Here is a 19,666-nt window from a genome sequence, read left to right on the forward strand (position 1 = left end):
CAAAAAAATAAATCCAAAAAACATTCTTTAGGAAACTTGAAATTTGTTTATTCTTAAATTTTAGCATCTATTTAACCTAGCAATAAGTATGCCAGACTTTTTTTTCGGGTTTAAAGTGTAACCCGACCATTCCAAATATGTTTAATTATTATACCTGGAAAACATACTTTAGGCATTCTAAAATTTTTACAGCCTGTTTATTAAATGATATTAAAAAATATGCGTTAATTGCCAGACGAATTCAACGGGTTTTAATACTTGCGTGACGCGAATAAATATTTTAAATGAGCGCGATCAGAAAGTCTTATGAGTATATATTATAAGCGCTAGAAAGATAGTTTATTGAGACCCGTCGGCAGCAGATGCGGCTGACGTAACAGTATTTTGGAGTACTTCAAATTTTCATAAAAACAATTTTTTTTCGGTTTCATTTCAATTATTTGCAGGCTTTTAATTCAGAGATTATTTTGTTTGAATTAAGTTACCATGTACAAATATGTATAAGGGAAATTAAAACAACTTTCGTGGCACATCATCAATGACAACATGCGTCGTCTTATGGAGTTTGCTGGTGGTCGTACTATGATGTGCAACCAAACTTATTTTAATTTCCCCAAAAAACATTTAAGTTGTGTAGTTTGTAAAAAAGTTACTAGTAACAAAGTTATTGTTTTTGATGAAGGCAGACTACAAAAATGCAAAGAATTTTTAAAAGTGCGCCAACAACATGGTTTAAAATTTAAAGAAGTGGTTTTACCAGAAAACGTAATCCAAAAGGGTACCATGTACAGTGCTAAAAAAAATAAGTATTCTGGAATTTTATTAAAGTACCATTGTTAATCTTTCTAAATAGATTCAAAAGTAAGTAAAAGCGCTTTACTTTTATGCTTGGGCGTTAAAATGACTTTTTTATATTCTCAATCAGGTCGCAAAAATTAATAATAATATAATATGTCACAAAAGTGTAATAATAATTATACTTTTGTGACGTTTGAATATTAGTTAGTTTTTTTTTAATTTTTACGACTCCAAAATGCTGTTATGTCAGCCGCATCGGCTGCCGACGGGTCTCAATAAACTATTTTTATCGCGCTTATAGATACTCATAAGACTTTCTGACCGCGCTCATTTAAAATATTTATTCGCGTCAGGCAAGTATTAAATCCCATTGAATTCGTCTGGCAATTAACACATATTTTTTAATATCATCTAATAAACATGCTGTAAGAATTTTAGAATGCCTAAAGTATGTTTTCCAGGTATATAATAAACATATTTGGAATGGTCGGGTTACACTTTAAACCCGAAAAAAAAGTCTGGCATACTTATTTCTAGGTTAAATAGATGCTAAAATTTAAGAATAAACAAATTTCAAGTTGCTTAAAGAATGTTTTTTGGATTTATTTTTTTGCAAATGTTATGAGTTGCGCAGTATCGAAATGGTTGGGGGGTTGGGGGTACCCCCCAACCAGACTTAGGATTCTGGGTTCACCAGTTAATAAACTATACATTTTTAGTTATTCTAGCTTGCCTAAAATATGTTCTCTAAATATGTCGTCAGCTCTTAGGCTCTGGGTTCGATCCTCAGCCAGTACGGTCGCTTTATTTATTTAAATAAAAATATTGATTTATCCAAATAAAGCGACCAGCGAGCCGCTACCTCAAGAAAGGCAATGGCAAACCACCTTGAGTATATTTGCCTTGTATAGCCTCTGAAATAGTGCCGTTCGGATTCGGCGATAAACTCTGTCCCGTGTACTTGTGAAACACTGATGACACACATCACAAGTACATGCGAGAGGTAGCTGACGCTCTGTATAGAGTATGGCACTGTAAGAAGAAGAATGCAGTTTGCGCCTACGGAACTCTTTTAGTAAAATAATATGATGTTTTGGAATCATATTCTGCGATGCTCAAGGATACGGTAGTAATATCAAAAGCTGGTTTTAGTCTGGGTTTTAGTTGACAGTCAACTGACAAATACCGAACAGCGGGTTCATTTCTTGATAAAGTACAAAGATTTTTTTCAAGAAATTAATCCACAACAAAGGTTTAGACATGCTTTATTAAATCGTTATTTAAACTTTTAAAGCCACCCTAGCCCCTTTTGAGATGCACGACATGTGAAGTAGTTTATCAGAATCTTTTTATAATGAAATTACCGCTTTGCTGGATGATTTAGTATTATAGTTTTACTATGTTTATATTTTCTCATAAATTTATATTAAAAAAACATAGAACTAAAAATCTGTCAAAGTATTTCATTCTTTATTCTAGGAAAATCAGTTTATGATGAAATTTTAAGATGAGATTATTATTTTGTTAAAAAAACTCTTAAGCTATATACCACTTAACCTTTGAAGCGGTTTATTAATATACAGGGTGGTCCGAACTGTACTTCGGAAACTTCGGCATATTCTGGAGATAAAAATAAGTAAAAAAGTTCGTATAACTGTATGTCCTAAAATACTTAGTTTCGGATATACAGAGTGTAGAAGTTTCATTTTTATTTCGATTTATTCCAAGTAATTTATAAAGTAACGTCAATATTTGGATGGCAATTGTTGTCTAGGAGTTTTTTGACATGAAAAATTTGATTTTGATGAAAATTGGAGAAGAACTATTGGACTATGTATCGGAATTTAATTATCTCGGCAGTTTGATTTGGGAAAAGGCAAATATCGACTCTGAAATTCAACACAGAATTAGCAGCGCCTCAAGAGCATCCTGGAAATTAAAAGACAGGGTTTTCTACAATCATGACCTGAGCACAAAAATGAAACTTGCAGTGTATCGAGCAGTAATAATCCCCACCATGTCATATGGAAGCGAAACCTGGGTGCCGTACCGCCGGCACACGAGAGCATTAAACAAGTTGCAACAGAGACATCTTAGACAACTGTTAAGAATCAAATGGTACCACCATGTCTCCAAAGTATCAGTCCTTGAAAAAGCAAGCTGCGAGAGCGCTGAAGTCATGATCTCGTTTAAGATGGGCTGGCCACGTATGCAGGATGTAAGAAAACCGCCTACCGAAATCTCTTCTTTACGGTGAACTTGTAGAGGGTAAGAGAAACCGGGTGGACAACTCAAAAAATACAAGGATGTTTTCCATGAAAACTTAAAGGGGAAAAGTATGCAGCATCAGTGGGAGGAAGCAGCGCACAATAGAAAGCAATGGAGGAGAATTGTAAACTGAGTTTACAATTCAACGACAACCAAAAAATAAAGAGGCAACAAAGTAATGAGATTTTTGAATGTCCGGAGTGCGGAAGAGAGATAACATTACGTATCGGGCTCAATGAAAGAAAACGCCTTGCCTAACCATCTTCTGATGCATGTTGAATACTCGCCAGCGAGTAATGGCAGTAAAGTAAAGTAAGTAAATGACTCCTACTTGTAGAGGGCGCCACGTACATATTTTTTTATTTTTAACTGGTTTGAAGTGTAAATAACTTTTCGTCCGTACCTGTATAAAACTACTGAGTAATAAAATATACAATTACGACATTTCTTACTTAAAAAAGATCTCTTTGTAAAAATCGCTACGGGTAATGATTCTCGAGATGTTTGAAATCTAAATTATCAATTCCTATCATTGACATAAATTAAACATGTTGACAAACAGTTATTAGACTGAAATCATAAATTTCGGTTGCTCTTTCGGTAATTCTTGAGATCGGTTGCTCGTAGTGATTTTTACCAAGAGATATTTTTTACGCAAAAAATCACGGAAATATATATTTTTTCACTGAGTAGTTTTATATAGGTACGAACGAAAAGTTATTACTCTTCAAACAGGTAAACCTCATGTAGGTGGCGCCCCCTACAAATAGGAGTCACATTAACGTCAAAATCAAATTTCTTCTGTCAAAAAACTCCCTGACACCAATTTTCATCCAAATATTGACGTTACTTGAGAAATTATTTGGAAAAAATCGAAATAAAAATGAAACTTCTACACCCTGTATCTCCGAAACTAAACATTTTAGGAAATACATTTATAAGGACTTTTTTAATTATTTTTATCTGTAGAATATGCTGCCGAAGTTTCCGGAATACAGTTCCGACCACCCTGTATACAAAAGATATGTAAATACGGTTGAATTTTTCCTAAAAATCAAAACGTGTTTCTATGGTAATATAATATTTTTTTTTGATAGATGGTTATTATTAATTTTGATTAACGTCGTACTAATAACGATTGCTCTATTAAAATGTTAAAGAAGAACAAAACTTATTAAGTTCAATGTAACGGAAAGAGTGATATATTGATATGTTAACAACAGCAAATAATATGATGTCAATCAAAACTAATAATAACCATCTATCACAGAATGAGAATGAAATTATAATACTATAGTAAAGCGTTTTGATTTTTGGGACATAAAAAATTGAACCTTCTTTTCATATTTTTTCATTTTTTTCCCTAAAATTTGGTAACGTATAAACGGCGGATATAACTTAGATTTAGAGCAAAATTTTTGCAAAATTTTTGCTCTAAATCTAAGTTATATCCTTTCATATACAAGGGTTTTATGTAGATTAGCTAACTACAAATCAGTCGAAAAATTACGTCTACATGTATTCTTATTGAACCTGGAGAATGCACTGGATTGGTAAAATATATGTATTTTACCGATTATTTCCATATTATACTTTTTATGACAGATTTTTTAGTAATTGTGAATTATTAAACATTAAATAACAAAAACATATTGAAGATATTAATAGTAATTTAGCTTATAAGGTCTTGAATATGAAAGTTTTAGCGACGTTTTGGTTTTTATATATAGTATAGAAAAATTTAATTTTTCTATACTTAAAATTTACTCTATTAATCAAACTTTTTTTTCAATAATTTAGAATGAAATTTTAAAGTTATTTTTGTACCATTTTTTAGATTTATTATTTTTATAACATGAGTTTTTGATAATAAATATAGCATCTAAAACTCAGGTTCAGGCTAAATAAAAATATAAAATATAAAAATGTTACAAAAAAATTATTACAAATATTCAATACCTACTGTCAATTTGTCTTATAGTAATAATCGACTTATACAACATATTATATAGTTAAATTTTTTATTTCACGAAAAAAGTAGATTATTAAATTTAATTTTACTTTACATATATTTTACTATATTATTCAATTTTTTTCAGAATTTAATAATTTATAATGAAACTTTAAAATTATTTTTGTACCATTTTTTGTATTTCTAATATGAGTTTATAATGCTAAAAATTAGCATCTCAAACTCAGGTTCAGGCTAAATAAAAATAAAAAATATAAAAAATGTTACAAAAAAAATTAAAAGTATTCAATACTGTCATTTTTTTTTTCAATAATAATCGACTTAGGCAAATTAATTATAAAATATTTTATAGTTAAATTTTTCATTTTACGCAAAAGTACATTATTAAATTTAAATTTTCTATACATTTTTCTAACATTTTTCCAGAATTAAATAATTTGTAATGGAATTTTAAAGTTATTTTTGTACCATTTTTTATATTTATTATAGTTATTAACGTAATAAGGCCGATAAACAACAAATAACGGCCGGGCTGAAGTTTGTGATCCGAGGCGATAGCCGAGGATCATAAGCAGCCAAGGCCGTTATTTGTTATCGGCCGTGTTGCGTTCTAGATTTTTCGTCATACTGCAGATTTTTTAGAGCAATAAACACTACTATTTAATAACAAATTTTATTGAACAATAACACAAGTAAGGATAAAAAAATACATAATGTCTTATACTAAAAATTCATTTTTTCATGATAATGAACATGGCAAAATAATGCACTTGTTGTTCTTAGAAATCTTTAATCCTTCCCAGGGATTTACAGATTTTATAGAAAGAAAGATGATGCTACTGAAGAATGGCAAATATTTGTATCCACTAAAAGACACATTATTTTTGGAGCTATCATGAAAAAGTTGATTTGTTATTTTCATTCTTTTGGAAACTGATTTTTCTATGTAAGTTTCTGCCACTGTTGAAGACTCCCATCCTCCTAGCTCCTTTAGCGATAGTAAAAATCACCACCATTTTCGGCGAGAGCATGGTTGCTGATGATCTACGAAATGAATGCCCTGTATAACGTTCTGGATTCTCCAAGTTCAAAAATTTTGCAATTTTCTGCGGTACGCTCCCGATGGTATGTATACCGACGATTTGCTTAACACACTTGCCTTTCTTGTAACCAATGAAAAATTTTGGATTGTCAAAGTTACGAGGACGCAGGTTGATGTATTTTGTATAAACCATAGGCATCAAACGGAAGGCCCGTTTTGGAATAAGAAATTTCCTATCTTTCTTATTTTAGTATTTCTTAATGAGACAAGAATATTTTTCTCCGAATCTTCGAAATCATCAACTGTGAGTGACCAAAGCTCGCTGCGCCTACAAGCTCCAAGAATACCAAGCACCAATACAATTTTTTCGAGTAACCAGGTGTAATCATCGGCATCCAGTAGAAAATTATTTATGTCATTCTCCGACAGAACTTTGGCTTTTTTTTGGTGAATAACCTTCGTTTTTGCGCCTCAGAAACATGAACAGTTTACCAAATCTATGAACAAATATAATTTAGATGAGTATGATTAAATATCGAAGAATATAATGGCTTTTTACCTTGATATGTCGATGTTTTCATATACTCTCACGCAAGCTTCAGCATGGAATCTTTGTCCACAGTGATGTAGGAGAATACATTTCAGACATTCTTTTAGCATAAGCCAGCAATACCGCTTCATTTACGCTGTTTATACTTCTATCCTGCCGCCACTTCAAAAAATTGTCATATTCCTGCTGATATCTCTCTCTGGTTATAGTCGGAAGTATAATTTTGAGTAGCCGCAGCCGCTTCCTCCTGTATTTCCAACGGAATTTCTCGCGACATCTCGCTATGGTCTATTTTCCCAATTTTTGAAAAGTCCAACTGACAATAAATAGTCATTGTTGCAGGTGACAGACGTTACGATTACCTTAGAAACTTAACGGCCGCCGGCCGTTATGATAACGTCCGGCGGACGTTATATGCATCTTTTCCATTCTGATTTTGCTTATGTTATAATAATATAACAATATAGTATGACGAAAATTTTATAATGTGAGTTTTTAATGCTAAAAATTATCATCTAAATACTCAGGTTCATGCCAAATAAAAATAAATAATATAAAAATGGTACGAAAAAAATTAAAAATCTTCAATAGTGTATTTTTTTTTCAATAATGATCGACTTATACAAAATAATTATAAAATATTTTATAGTTAAATTTTTCACTCTACGAAAAAAACACATTATTAAATTTAATTTCCCTTTAAATATATTTTACGAGTAATATATTAATCAAACTCTTTCCAAACATTTTTTCAGAATTAAATAATTTATAATGAAATTTTAAATTTATTTGTTATATTTATTATTTTTATAACATGAGTTTCTGATGATAAAAATAGCATCTAAAACTCGGGTTCAGGCTAAATAAAAATAAAAAATGGTACAAAAAAATTAAAAATATTCAATACTATCATTTTTTTGCACAATAATCGACTAAAGGCAAAATAATTATGAAATATTTTATAGTTAAAATTTTCACTTTACGAAAAAAGCACAATATTAAATTTAATTTTTCCTTTAAATATATTTTAATATAATATATTTATATACCTATGTATATTTTTTTTTCAGAATTAAATAATTTATAATGAAATTTTAAAGTTATTTTCGTACCGTTTTTTAAATTTATTATTTTTATAACATGAGTTTTTGATGATAAAAATAGCATCTAAAACTCGGGTTCAGGCTAAATGAAAATAAAAAATGGTATCAAAAAAATTAAAAATATTCAATACTGTCATTTTTTCCATAATAATCGACTAACACAAAATAATTATAAAATATTTTATGGTTAAATTTTGCACTTTAAGCACTTTTACAATTAGTTAAATATACTTTTAATATATTAATCAGACTCTTTCCAAACTTTTTCAGAATTAAATAATTTATAATAAAATTTTAAAGTTATTTTTGTACCATTTTTTTTATTTTTTATAACATGTGTTTTAATGCTAAAAATTATCATCTAAATACTCAGTTTCAGGCTAAATAAAAATAAAAAATATAAAAATGGTACAAAAAAAATTAAAATATTCAATACTGTCATTTTTTCAATAATAATCGATTTATACAAAATAATTATAAAATATTTTATAGTTAAATTTTTCACTTTACAAAAAAACACATTATTAAATTTAATTTCCCTTTAAATATATTTTAATGTATTAATCAAACTCTTTCCAAACGTTTTTTCAGAATTAAATAATTTATAATGAAATTTTAAAGTTATATTTGTGCCATTTTTTATATTTATTATTTTTATAACATGAGTTTTTGATGATAAAAATTGCATCTAAAACTCGGGTTCGAGCTAAATAAAAATAAAAAATGGTACAAAAAAATTAAAATATTCAATACAGTCATTTTTTCCATAATAATCGACTAACACAAAATAATTATAAAATATTTTATAGTTAAATTCTTCACTTTACAAAAAAACACATTATTAAATTTAATTTCCCTTTGAATATATTTTAATGTATTATCAAACTCTTTCCAAACGTTTTTTCAGAATTAAATAATTTATAATGAAATTTTAAAGTTATATTTGTGCCATTTTTTATATTTATTATTTTTATAACATGAGTTTTTGATGATAAAAATTGCATCTAAAACTCGGGTTCAGGCTAAATGAAAATAAAAAATGGTATCAAAAAAATTAAAAATATTCAATACTGTCATTTTTTCCATAATAATCGACTAACACAAAATAATTATAAAATATTTTATGGTTAAATTTTGCACTTTAAGCACTTTTTTGCAATTAGTTAAATATACTTTAATATATTAATCAGACTCTTTCCAAACTTTTTTTCAGAATTAAATAATTTATAATAAAATTTTAAAGTTATTTTTGTACCATTTTTTTATTTTTATAACATGTGTTTTAATGCTAAAAATATCATCTAAAACTCAGTTTCAGGCTAAATAAAAATAAAAAATATAAAAAATGGTACAAAAAAAAATTAAAATATTCAATACTGTCATTTTTTCAATAATAATCGATTTATACAAAATAATTATAAAATATTTTATAGTTAAATTCTTCACTTTACAAAAAAACACATTATTAAATTTAATTTCCCTTTAAATATATTTTAATGTATTAATCAAACTCTTTCCAAACGTTTTTTCAGAATTAAATAATTTATAATGAAATTTTAAAGTTATATTTGTGCCATTTTTTATATTTATTATTTTTATAACATGAGTTTTTGATGATAAAAATAGCATCTAAAACTCGGGTTCGGGCTAAATAAAAATAAAAAATGGTACAAAAAAAATTTAAAATATTCAATACTGTCATTTTTCCATAATAATCGACTTATGCAAAACAATTATAAAATATTTTTTATAGCCAAATTTTTCACTTTAACGAAAAAAACACATTATTAAATTTAATTTTCCTTTAAATATATTTTAATATATTAATCAAACTCTTGCCAAAATTTTTTTCAGAATTAAATAATTTATAATGAAATTTTAAAGTTATTTTTGTACCATTTTTTATATTTATTATTTTTATAACATGAATTTTTGATGATAAAAATAGCATCTAAAACTCGGGTTCGGGCTAAATAAAAATAAAAAATGTTACAAAAAAAATTTAAAATATTCAATACTGTCATTTTTTCCATAATAATCGACTTATGCAAAACAATTATAAAATATTTTATAGCCAAATTTTTCACTTTAACGAAAAAAACACATTATTAAATTTAATTTTCCTTTAAATATATTTTAATATATTAATCAAACTCTTGCCAAATTTTTTTTCAGAATTAAATAATTTATAATGAAATTTTAAAGTTATTTTTGTACCATTTTTTATATTTATTATTTTTATAACATGAGTTTTTGATGATAAAAATAGCATGTAAAACTCGGGTTCAGGCTAAATAAAAATAAAAAATGGTACAAAAAAAATATTCAATACTGTAATTTTTTCCATAATAATCGACTAAGACAAAATAATTATAAAATATTTTATAGCTAAATTTTTTACTTTGACGAAAGAAACACATTTTAATATATTAATCAAACTCTTTCCAAACTTTTTTTCAGAAAATTAAATAATTTATTATGAAAAGTCGTCAAAGTTTTAAAACATTTTTTCATACTCACTAAGCTACCACTTACCTTAGATGCGGTTTCTGCTTGTTGCTGGGATGACTGTTGCGGAACTCTGGCAGGTTCGGCGACTCTGGAGCGCAAAAGAGCGAAGAAAAGCGCGCGGCAAGCGACGGTACGCGGTCCGCGAATGTGGAAAACTTTTGTTGTTTGGGGAAAAGGATTTGAGTGGGGCGCGACACCGGCTAGCTTTCGGGGGACCACGCGAAGTGGATGCGGCGCACCGCTCGGCCCCATTTTATACCGCTTTCCCCACTGGTTGATTCGCACAAGTCGAGTTATCGCGGCTGGAATTGGTCGCGTTCGGACACCCACGTTTCCAATGTTTTGCCTTTTCTCTACTGGGGATGGGGAAGGAAAGTAGGTGTTCATTATACGTATTGAGAGAAGGCAGACAGTTTAGAAACCAGAACATTTAGAAAATGTTACCGAATTTCAGCAGTTCCAGTCTGATTCATTAAACTTATATTTCACCAATTCAGTGAATGCTCCAGGTTTAACAGAATACATGTAGACAAACTTACAGCAAACTCCTAACATATCTCATAATAAAATTGTTTATGTCGAAATTTAATTATACAATTTCCCACAGTTTTTTTATTGTACAGGTTGAGTCAACGAGAGAGTAAAGTCATTTACTAAATTACTATCTAATTTCTATGTAATAAAGTAAAAAAATACCCAGGGTGTCATTTAAAAATCAAAAGTTATAGTCATTTCCGCTGAAACTGGAAGTGACCGAAAATAATTGAATACGTCAATCAATCTTAATTTATGTCATATACTAACATACCAAATCTCGTTTTTTTATCTGAAAAAATAAAAAAGTTATAGGGATGAGCCACTTTTGAGACGCAACCGGTAGATCTATTGTGTCCCCCTTTATTGAGTTATAGCGAGTTATAACTCATCATACTAATTAAAGAATCTCAGTCCAGTCGTAATTGCTCCCTATCTAGCCAGAGGTCGTCTTCGTGCTCTCATTCTTTTAGCTCCTTTTCTATTTCTTCTGTCCAGCTCTTGCGTGGTCTACCCCTTTTTCGTCGACCTGCTCTGCCGTCGGCAGTTAAAAGGCGGCAAGTGAATTTTTTTCAATTTTGAGATTTTTGCATTTTTAGACTAAAGCGGCCCATACATTATCAAACAAATTGCGCAACGCAGGCCGTTGCGCAACGAGTTGCCAATGTATGGTAGTGTTTGATGCGTTGCGCAATTGTTTGATGAGTTTCACGAATGTTTGAATTCTTTTGTGCAACAGGACTGTTTGCGCAACGCGTTGTGTAGTGTATGTGTGTGTTGCACTTCGTTGTGCAATATTTTAGTTCTTTCATCCAAATTCTTTGTTTTCTTTTTCGTTTTTTGGTATCATCGACATCATCTAGGGTATATACGATAATAATTGACGCAATGGCAATTGAGGACATGATTGTTTCTCAAACAATGCACAACTTTTAATAAACAGTTTGATCAAAATTTTACTATGTGCATGGGTGAGGCAGTTGTGCAACGGAACGTTGCGCATCGCTTTGTTGCGCAACTTGTTTGATAGTGTATGGACCGCTGAATCAGTTGTGCAACGCAACGTTGCGCATTGCTTCGTTGCGCATTGCTTCGTTGCGCAATTTGTTTGATAATGTATGGGCCGCTTAATGTGACCCTACTCTACCTAAATATTCAAAAATGTTTTTGAAAAATATTTTTTTTTCTAAGATTTTTGAAAAATTTGAAAAAAGCGGCAAGTGACATAACGTCACCATTTTGGAAGTAAAAAGGCGGCAAGTGTAAATATTTAAGTTAAAAGGCGGCATTCTTGCAAATATGCCATTTATATTTAAAAAATGATGACGTAATGATGCATATTATTTAGTAAAAAGGCGGCATTAGACAGTAATTGCTCTATTCCTAAAACATGGATATCAAATACGTCATAAAACTTGAAGTTATAAGGCGGCATTGTTTAATACCACCCTATTCGTTAAATAAGATCGTGAAATACGTTACGAAACTTGTAGAAAAAAAGCGGTATGTCACTATTGCGCCCTTTTTTAACGGTCAAAATCACCACGCGGACTTTGAGGCGGACGTAAATTTGGTAGTAAGAAGGCGGTATATTTTGCGAGAGATGAATTAGTCAATTGCGAATCCAGGCACGCATCGCATTTTTCGGCTTATATGAAGTGATTAATAATAATTTATTATAATAGTGATTGGCTTTTGTGCAAAGGTAAGCTTTTAAACTATTTTTATAGGTATTTTAGATTATTATATATTATTTATTATTCAATACATATTTATATGATGGATTTGTAGCTAATTTTGTGTCATGTGTTAACAAAATATAAATTTCACCCCTGAATTTAAAAAAAAAAATAGAATAGTTAGAATAAGTAAAATTTATCAATAATTAAGTATTATTAATTAAATTAAGTATCATTAATTAAATAAGTACTATTATAGTGCCTCAATAAGTTTTTCCTTTAAATGGTACATCAGTATATTTACAAATATATTTATGAGTTATCTTAATGTTTAATTGTTTCATATTCATATTTCAAATTAATTGGCAATAAATAAATTATTTATTGTATTTATTGAAGAAAAGATTTTTCACTCATCCATTCAATTTTTTTTTATTTTAAGCGTAATTTAAAGCCAGAAAAATATATATATTATAAAAATTAAAACTTTGCTATTATTTTTTTAATTTGGATACTATAGTATATCACAAAATAAAAACACTAAATCACCACAATACACCAAAACACTTTTACTTTTACACTGGACGCGCGTTTCGCTAACCATGTTAGCATCATCAGCAGATGATTATAAACTCAGTTAGTTTATAATCATCTGCTGATGATGCTAACATGGTTAGCGAAACGCGCGTCCAGTGTAAAAGTAAAAGTGTTTTGGTGTATTGTGGTGATTTAGTGTTTTTATTTTGCTGTGTAACACCAAAGGTTCCAACCCTCAACTGTAATATAGTATATCGATCAGAAGTGTAAATTTGTTTTTGGGTTTTAGAAGAGGGGGCATCGGCTTTTCCACTTACTTAAAACAAAAAAAAAGCAGACACCAAACTAGCGCCGGATGCAAAGATTTTTGAGGTGGCACTTCTCAGTTAACCATTTTTGTTATATCTCTAAGTAAAACAACAAAAACAACTCTCTAGTTTATAAAATGACCCCAGGCAAACAAAAAATGCATGAGAATATATACAGAACAATCCATTATGGACCACCCTGTTATACCTAAAATTAATCCTTTTACTATATAACTGTTATCATAAAACTACTTAAAATTTGCAAGATGACTATTAATTTAAAAAATAAACTGTGTTTTTAATAAATAGATGTTACTTAAAACTTATCTTTTTTAAGTTAAAACCTTAACATATTTTACTTGATTCTAAATAGCGGCACGTCAAAGGTTTTGCAGTTAAAAGGCGGCATTTGAACAGTTTTTTGTCGCTTACCGCCTTTTAACTTCAGCTTCTTACTGTATTCAATACAGAAAACGAAGCAAGAAAGAATTAACCAACATTTTTTTAAACAAAACTTGCTCTATTGTCTAAAAATACCTTTAAATAACTAAATATAGTATATCCAATTAGTGTTGAACAATAAAATCGAATGTATATATTCTTATTAGTGAAGGACAACATCACAAAGTTTTTGCCATTTTTCTCAAAACTATAGTTTTGTCACTTGCCGCCTTTTAACTGCCGACGGCAGTGCTGGTGTTCAGGATTTGTTTTGGAAGCCTCTCCTCTAACATTCTTCGAACGTGGTAATACCATATTAGTTGTTTCGTTCTTATTCTTCTGCCATCAGCTATTGTTTGATTGACCCCCATAATATAATATTAGGAGTATTATAACAAAATAGAAAAATATTTTCGTTCTTTTTATATTAAAAATGCCCTTAAAATTTCGTCTCTTGTAATGCGGTGGCCTATGGCCTAATTATTGTTTCTTGGTGTGTTATTATTTCTTGGTGTCCCATTTAAAAAAGAGCATCCCGATCCACTCATACTTTTTTGAGCTACTCTATAAGAGTTAAGATATTTTGCCGAAATACATCCTAGTAGATTCTTTAAGTTTGCACTTAAACAAAATTTCCAAGTTTTTTATTCCAGGAACTGCAGATGCCCGACGCACAATTGCCGCACCCTGTATAAAACTACTGCCTAATATAAAATTAATTTCATCTCAATATGGTACTTGTGCCTTCTTTCTGATACATTATTCTTCTAATGGGAATCTTCTCAATGTACACCGGCATATTCTACAACGACATCTTCTCAAAATCGATGAACGGCTCAAAATGGCAAATAGTTGAATCAGGCCTCTCAGCAAGCTTTACACAGTACACCGATACAGATGACAAAATTTATGTAGATTTAGTTCCAAGGTTGAACTACAAACGCGACCCATACTTCCTAGGGATGGAGCCAGTTTGGCCAGTAAGTTTTTTACTTTAGTATACTATGGTCAATGTGAGGTCCCAGACAAATCATTTATATAGACATACTTCACTCTACAAAACACAAAAAGAGCCTAGAGACAAAAAAACAAATACAGGGTCCGGCAATAGCGCGTCGGGCATCTGTAGCTTCTATAATAAAAAAGTTAGAAATTTTGTTCAAGTGCAAACTTAAAGTATGTCCTAGGATGTATGTCAGGAAAACATTTTAACATCTCTAGGGTGGCTCAAAAAGTGTGAGTGGATGGGGATAATTTTTTTTAATGGAACATCCTGTATATTATAGCATTTTTGGCTAATAAAAAAATATATACATATTTTAAAAACATATTCTCATTTTTTTCTGAAAAGATAGTGAAATTTAAAAAAGTATAAAATAATACATTTTTTTACATACAAAGGAATTTTGTTTAAGTGGAAACCTAAAGTATGTATTAGGATGTATTTCAGGAAAATATTTTAACTTGTACAGGGTAGCCCAAAAAAGAGTGAGTGGATCGGGATGATTTTTTTAAACGAAACACACTGTATATTATTGCATTTTTGGCTCCCTTTTTGATCACTTTCTATAATCCTAAGATATTATTAAATATGCTTTGATGCATAATCTAATATTAGGAGTATTATAACAAAATAGGAAAATATTTTCGTTCTTTTGTATATTGCAAGTGCCCTTAAAATTTCGTTTCTTGTAATGCGGTGGTCTATGGAAAATTCTCGCCTCTGACCACTAAATTTGTGTTTATTTCATCAAAATGAAAAATCTGGAGAGTTCCCCAGATTTCTTTCTTAAACTTAAAACTTAACGTTAACGTATGAACACAATCGCCATTGCCCGTCTTTCAGTAACACTGAATCAGTCAGACTGCTTAAGTAAGATGAAAGGTGAAAACTCGCCTATTATGGAACAGCATATAAATATTTTTTTAGTACTCCGTACGAACCTTAACCCCCTGCCGGCTGCAAGGCAAATATTATATAAGGTACATTTTATTGTAAACACAGAATAGAGGAATTTGAAATGTGGATACTACAAAGACTGCTTCGAAACTTTCAAAGAATGCTTTCTCTTTGGATGATTCGCAGAAGTCGAGTTATCGTGGCTGGAATCGTCGTGGAGAGTATTAGGAGTATTATAACAAAATAGAAAAATATGTTTGTTCTTTTGCATATTAAAAGGGCCCTTAAAATTCTCCAGGTTTAACCAGGATACATGTAGACAGATTTACAGAAAACTCCTAACATATATCTCTAAATAAAATTGTTTATGTCGAAATTTCATTATACATTTTCTCACAACTTTTTTATTGTACAGGGTGTCCCATTTGAGTTGAAATCATCCCATACAGCACATCAAATCACATTTACGATGTGTTTACATTATTAGATGTAGACACAGGGTGACACAATTCCCCCGATGTAAATATGCTACGTTTACACATTGTAGTTCAACACGTATGCACAAAGGTTAAACGTCCGCCTCACAATGTAGCCACAGTATAGCATTTACGTATACACAAAGTAAGGGATACACAGTGTGCCGTAGGATACACAGTGCTTGTGTATTACGTTTAAACTATGTTTACACATTGCAGTTGTGACTACCGCATGTAGATAAATCTGTGCTAATACCCATTACAGATGCATATCAAATTAATCCGATTTACAAACTTGCGAAGAAAGAAACAATATTTTGAGCGCATCGTAAATCGCCGACGTATTAGTCTAATACGTTGGTACTTTACGCAGCACCCGAATTTATCCGAGTGGCTAATGTGTCGGCGAAGTCCGTATGCGACCGGGACTCATTAGAGCTATATTAGAGAAATATTGCAGAACACCAGACGCAGTGACCATATTTCGCCATGCAGAGAATAACACTCTTGTAATCCAATAGTGGATAATAAGTCTCCACTTCGTACTGAGTATGCACAAGGGACGAGAGGAAAAAGAATAGTATGTATTACCTGCCTGGAACAATAAAATGAGTATGATCTGTTTCCAGTTTATACAAAACTCCAATTGCGGATTGAATATTGTCACGCTACCGATAACAACGATCTGTTACCGATGTACGTTGTTAGTAATTCGTTAAATCACGTACGCCATCAGAATTAATGAGCAAAGAAACAAAGTAAATAGGTCACGCATGCCCTGATCAGTGGTTTTCATTATTCAAGAAAGGGATAAACTATATATATCTCTATACGATTTGAATTCCAACTGAATTCTATTATTATATTCCATTTTTTTCGGCAAATACAAGCTACATTTTGAGGATAGTAAACTATTGAAAACTGGTAGAAATTAAAAAAGTCAGGCAAATTCAAGCCGCAGTGTGGACTACTAAATTTTCCAAAAGATATTTCAAATATAGAATCTGAAAAAAAAACGTAAATAAATATGTTTGATGGTAAGTTAAAGGTGCGTTTAAAATGGGCCTTTTCTCACTGAATGCCTCTATTACTCTTTCTATTTAGTCGAGTTTTCCCCACTGGTTGGTTCAAAGAAATAGAATCGCAGCTGAAAATGACACCCATGTTTCGAATGCTTTGCTTTTTCTCCCCTTTCAGGATAGTAAACTAATAAAAACTAATAGAAATTAAAAGTGACAAATGAAATCTCAGACACAGTGATGCCAACTCGTGGGAAAATTTCCTGGTTTGTGGGAAATTTCACGAGATCCAGACGGAATATTTTATCTAAAAACACCAAATTCGTGGGAAATTCTAAATTCATGTATTATTCGTAAAAAATAGTTGTCGTATAAGCATTTCTCAGTGTATAAGCATTTCTCAGATCGGTAAATTCAATCTAGCGTTACCGCAACTAAATATACATTTTTGGGTGGCATCAGACATTATTCTTGTATCCCCTAAGTGTAATTATTACTAGGAATGGTATATTTCGATCCCCAGGAACACGCCTATGAGTTTTTTTGCGAAAAAAATTGAAAAGTGTATTTTGAAATTTGTTTGGGATTTTTTTTTATATTTTAGTTAAAAAAACATGTCTGTGGAAAGTCAGTCTGGCATGTGGAAAATCAGTCCACAACCCTTGATTTGAAATCCACAACCCTTGAAATATAACGTATCATTTCACACTATCATATTATGGTAATCGCAAAACAATTTTCGATGCACGTGATCAACTTTGAGTGACAAGCGATGGCGACAGCGCTGCCAGATTGTGATGGATTTATGAGACGAATCTTAATTCACTGAAGAAAATATTGTTCATAATATTAATGAACATTGATTATTAACTGTTCTTTCATTGGGACAATGATTTTTTTCATTATATTAATGAATTGTTAATCATAGATCGATGCCTGATTTATTAACAGTATGAATCTAATTTCATCAATCTAATGAAAATCTGGTTATTAAATTAATGTAAGATTTTCATTAATATAAAGAACGCGTTCATTGTCCTAATGAATGCGTTCTTTGTTTTAATGCTGAAACTTTAATGAACACATATTCATTATATTAATGTACTAAATCATTGATTAATGAGTTGTACATTGTAACAATGAACAATGTTATTAATACAAGGAACACACTATATTATATTAATGTACACGGTTATTAATATCAGGAATAAAATATTAGAACTTAAATGGCGGCCATCTTGATCCTTTACTTTGGCACTTTAATAACGTCTGTGTGGTTGAGTTATTCAGTGAGGCTTTAGTTTCATTAGAGCGGAGTTTCATTAAGTGTTCTCTTCAATATTTTAAATATTTTAAATAAAAGTCCTATCGTATTGTAGTTAATTTGTTGTCAAATCAAATTCCGCTCTGTGAGATCTCTGGTGTGGGTATTCATTAAAACAGCGGTTTCCAAATATGTTTCAGAAGATAAAAAACAAAAAGAAGAAAAACATAGTAACAAGTCGAGGCATGGAACTGATTATGGTAAATTAGAATGTTCTTTTAATATGGCATTTTAATTATTTTGATATACGTTTTTTAGAACCGGAAGAAGATGTTGAGACCTGCCTTCAAGCCCTCAAATTCGACAATTTAACATCGGACCCACTTGATGCGACTTGGAAAGCCTGTTGCAAATTCGTCTAGATGTTATCAAGTCTAAGGATACAGCTAATATAATGAAGAAATGGTCTTTTTATAGAAATCCCTCAGGATATCGACTGGTAAATTAATTTTCTTATTATAATTTACCCTAAAATTAATAATAACATTACTATTCTCTTCGAGTTTAATAAATTATTATTAGTTTATTGCACTTGTTTTTTATTAATAATCCCTAATGGAAAATTTTACTGTGCTCGTCAGTAAGTCGTCACTATTAGTAATTTTGTTACCTTTGTAGCTAAGGGCTTGTTCAAATGGAAATCTATTTATAGTAGAATTATTTCAGGTAGTTGGCTGGGAAATGACTATCAATGACATTTCATATCAATTGACAGCGATCTTCATCATCGATTATACGGGGTAACAAGAGTTACTAATAGCGTCGACTTTTAAATGTATAACCACGGGGGTGTCACTTGTATGGGAAAACAGGCAACAGTCAAATTTAAACGTGCCAGGATCAACGACAAAGAAAGCAACATCTGCCAGGCATTGGCGTTCTTTGTCACTCACATTGCTGAAATCATGATACCGCGGCCATTTTGCCAACAAAGAAGCTGACGGGCTCTCCTGGCAAGTGATTTAAAACAATTTTGCTTTTTTACAACATTAAATTACCATTTGGATGTATTTAATGCGATTATTCAGTTAACTGGTAAGTCAGAAATTACACACAAATACTTTATTCGTAAATACAACTAAGATGTAAACGTATTTTTGTATTTTTAGATTTCAACTTTTGCAAAGACCCGCCGATAGAACTTGCCTGGCAGCGTACCTGTTTAACTAAACGTATTATTTCCTGATAATAATATCAAAACACG

At 30.5% G+C, this 19,666-nt stretch overlaps 1 protein-coding gene across 1 annotated transcript in view; it reads right to left on the minus strand.

Annotated features, from left to right (window-relative positions):
• The window catches only part of LOC115890891 (prothoracicostatic peptides), a 339,736-nt gene extending 329,257 nt beyond the window's left edge, over window positions 1-10,479 (minus strand). The window contains exon 1 of the mRNA XM_030911241.1: window positions 10,269-10,479. The gene's annotated coding sequence lies outside the window, so the exon portion shown is untranslated. The remainder of the gene's footprint in view (window positions 1-10,268) is intronic.
• Window positions 10,480-19,666: the final 9,187 nt, after the last annotated feature.

Source organism: Sitophilus oryzae, unplaced genomic scaffold (assembly GCF_002938485.1).
Source record: "Sitophilus oryzae breed Bouriz unplaced genomic scaffold, Soryzae_2.0 scaffold_937_pilon_pilon, whole genome shotgun sequence".
Lineage (NCBI taxonomy): Eukaryota > Metazoa > Arthropoda > Insecta > Coleoptera > Curculionidae > Sitophilus > Sitophilus oryzae.